Genomic DNA, 4566 nt, shown 5'->3' on the forward strand with positions numbered 1-4566 from the left:
TACATATTATACAGGTAGTTTTGTAAAAAATAAATAAGTATTTACTATATGAAATATATATGCATAGTTCATTAAAATTTAAAGGACATAAATATTATTATTTCTTGTTTAAAATTTGAAAACTAAAATACAGCTTACAGTTATATTTGATGACGTAATATAATTATATTAATATCTGTGGTAGAAAATAATGACTCATATAAATAGCCAACGAAAAAATGTACTTTTTAATGTTTTAAGAAATCAATAAATTTAGGTGTTGTTGTGTTTAAAAAAAGTTTACAATTTAAAATTTAAAATTGAATATTTGACAAAAACGTGTTATTTAGGACCATATCTGGATACATTTTTTACAGGCAAACGATATAAGTAGGTACTACCAAATTATTATGATTATTTGAACATTATGATTTGTCATCAAACATACCTTTTCACAATAATAATAATTTGGCAACACAAAATAAATCAAGATAGAGTAAAATAAATATATATAGTGAGCATTGACAATTTGTAATGATATAGAAATACTAAAAGTGAAAAATCTTATCACCGCAAATCGCAATAATACTTTTACTCCAGTGGCTAGTATAGTTTTTTACCTTTATCTATGTCTGCTAATTTATTTTCCATTGCGTACTGCATAATATATATAATATATAGTCGCTAACATTACTTAAACGTCAATTAAAATCACACTATATACATGTTATATCGAAGTTTTCTTTAGCTATTAAAAAATGCTGTTAATGTCTTAAGTAAATTTATATAGTTTTGATACAGATTAAAGTTATAATAATGAATAGATTTCTACGATACGATTGTAAATAAACGACTTAAGTTGACTCCGATATTACAAAACGTGATAAATGTCTTAGGTTCTTATAATGGTGTTTGCGTGTTGCATGAAATCTCGATGTCATAATAAAATGTACAAATGTTAGAGTTTTCAAGAAGTCCTGTCGAACACACATAAGTGCAGTGTAAAATGTAAGATATTGCCACATGGGTCATCGTATAAACGCGTCAAAGTAAACATACCATACTGTCTAAACTTTAATGTGATATGATCTCTTAATATTCTTTAAATCAAATATTTGGGAAACACAATTCACATAAAATTTAAAATAATAAAAACAAAGTTTTATACATTTAATCATATAAACTCTGAAATGTTTAATATAAAATTTATTTTTTAAAAAATTTAATTGTCTTTCTTAGATCTATAGATCACCGGTTGTTTTTATTGCAGAGAAATGTTAGGAGTGGAATACGACATCATATAAGTATATATATACTAGATATAATAAGTATACTACAGAACACGCGACTTCATAATTCAAAACTATTTACGTATATATCACAATATTATACTACTAATATAGTAATATCACACGATTAAAAAAGAAAAAAAAGCAGCCTAATACATTACCCATATGAACTACAAGAGATAGAACAGGATACAGCGCTCAACACATGCACTAAAAATATTTTCTTTACTCAGTGACATACATTTTTCATTATATATTTTTATACATTTTAATAAAATTCATAAAAATTGTCATTTGATTAAACGTCATATTAACAACCCATAAAATATTTATTATAATAACTACAATATACGAATAAACCGTAAAGTAACAAATTATTATTATTTTATATTCAATATACATTTTGCGCATAATATTATACTAATTGAAAGTTTGTTTTAGTTATGTTGTTTTGTTAGAATGATATAAACATTGAGTATATTAAACATTTTAAAGTTCATATAATATGCGTAGTATATCGTACGTGTAATACTGTAATGAATATAATTTATTACCTACCTATAATAGTAGGCATATGGAAGTAGATCTAAGATTAGTATTTTTGTGTATCTGACACTACTTTTTGGGGCAGTAAAAATGTTTCGATTTTCAACTTTGAAGATGGTGTATCATTTATGGTAGCTGATAACTTAAAATATTTCATAGTTTTTTACACTGGTATCATTTTCTATAGGTACTCAATGCAACTGACTTGAGGGGACTTGAAAGTTTTACATAGGTATATTATTATATTTTATACACACAATGATATTTTCAAAAAATTGAGATTCATTTTAAGTTATTGCTTATTTATACCACACACCTAATCACTAATCAGTAATCACTAATCACGGTATCTCACCGTTATACGGTAAGTTGGTATTGACTCAACTATTAATAACAATGATGTATGATATAAATATATATTATTAAAATAATAAAATAAATACAAAGTTTTCAGAAAAAATTAATTCAATCTACCGTACTGCAAATAGTAAAATAAATTACAATAATAGCAATATAAATATATACCTATCAAAGAATTTACTCAATAATATAGGCTGATGATGATTTATCATTGAATTCAAATTTAACACTTTCATTACAGCGACTCACTCAATGACGATGTACACTCCACATTTAGCTTACCATAAAACAGATACCTACTGGCTCACTTTTAAAAAAAAATCTAATTTAAAAAAAAATGTAGTACAGTTCCAACCTATACTATAATATGTAGGTAGTAGGTACCTACATAATATAGAATATAGATATATGGTAGATTATTGGTATGTACGGTATATTATAAAAGTTAATGTCAATTTCATTTGGGAATTGCAATTTGATGGCGGATTGAAATAGAATATTTATTTATTTTGTACTTTTGAATCAATAAACTACCTACATATTCGTTCTTTTTATTAGATTTACTTTATGGCTTTATGTAATATCCTTTTCGAAACCAGGTAAACAACATTCTCAAAAAATTTGCTTATGTTTTTTACTATACATATTTTATACCTATACGAGTATTAATATAGATATTAAAAAATCTTTATAACAAGCTAAACTATACAGTTATATTATTAAATAGCATAAACGATAATATGGTGTACATATAACAAACCTTTATCACAATCATCTCGTTATTTCCCGATTATTAGAAACTCATTTTTACTACCTAGATATTATACTTAAATATCTAATGAATGTAGAATTTTAATTATATTCAATTAATTTTACAGTTTCTTCTTTGTATACGTGTTGCTTATTTATATTACATAAATGACTGTTTATTAAATAATTGTTAGGAAAAATTATATAAAAGCTACTCCCCCCTTCCCACCCAAAAATTATGTGTATAAAATTCAACTATTGCACTTCATCCCTGGGCCTATTTTTGGAAAGATTTCCACTTCTATTAATACTTAAAAATTACCTACATTAATCATTTATTTTTTAGTTTTTACTTACTGTATAATAAGTGACACTTTACCACTCACGGGTAGTTCTATAACACAAACGTAACACCTAATATAAATGGTCAGAACGACTTGTTCTTGAAATAATTCTAACCGTAACTATACGTGGATACAATGCATCAACTTTTTTGTACATCATAAATCAAATATCCCGTATGGGAACATTTCACTTTTTTATTGGACCGCATGTATGGAAAATACCTTAACCTTTAACGACAATTATTATTACTTTACAAATGTGTATAAATTATACCTTATGCGTTCAATAATAATTCTACTATGTAGGTACAAACGTGAAACGTTTATTGAAAACGTTACGAAACACCTAAAACAAGTGTTAAAAACACAAAGTATAAAAAAATAATACTTTTCATTGAAAATAAAATAAAAGTGTATTAATTGCGTACTTAGTTAAGAGAACAGAAATGATGAGAAATCGTTATAGCACTACGAATAAAAACGTTTATTTTTTATTGCCAGTATTTATTTTCACGGAGCAAGTTAATGCGATTTCTATTTTGGGGAAACGAAATAAATCGACGTTGCTTGCTTGTTAGCCGATATCGAAGTATTATACTAGTCACGGAACAAAGCGGCATAGCTATTATAAGTACCGTCGTCAAATAGTTACTCGCGTACTTAATAATAATATATCGAGTACGCGCTCGGTATTTTTACACTTTTATCTATTCATCTCTCTCTCACGGAGAGACTCGACAGGCACGCTTTCGGGGGTTCCTCTGTCCTCTAGGGGTCCGGGTGAACAAGCATAGTATTGTAATGCAGGACCCGACGAGCTGCGAGTTAACGAGCATGTAGTCACGAGAATGTTTGACGAAAGGGCGGTCACTCAAATACGGCGGGAAATGCAAAGCTCGTTGTATATTTTTTGGGGGAAATAAATTATTATGGTCGTCCGGACCTAGTGCACGAGCGCCCAAAGCGCTTAGGTCCAACACGCCTTTGAGTCGACGTACCTTAGCGTTCGGTCCGTCACTCCGTCGCCGTAGTGCCGTACAACGCTGCGGCGATATTGTACACTAGTAGAACACAATACGGAGAACACACACACGAGCGCGCGCGAGAACGTAGTCAACACCGGTCACTTCACCGCACCGACCCCCCTTCCCGGCAAACATAATAATAATAATACGTACTACGAATTATACGTCTGCCTTCGGCCGCCGCCGATTCGTCACGGCCGCCCGAACGGCGTCGGCGAACTGGAGGAGGAAACGGCGGCGGCCGCGTGTTGATACCCGGCGAGGCCTCTGCCC

This window comes from Myzus persicae, unplaced genomic scaffold (assembly GCF_001856785.1).
Source record: "Myzus persicae strain clone G006 unplaced genomic scaffold, MPER_G0061.0, whole genome shotgun sequence".
Classification (NCBI taxonomy): Eukaryota; Metazoa; Arthropoda; class Insecta; order Hemiptera; family Aphididae; genus Myzus; species Myzus persicae.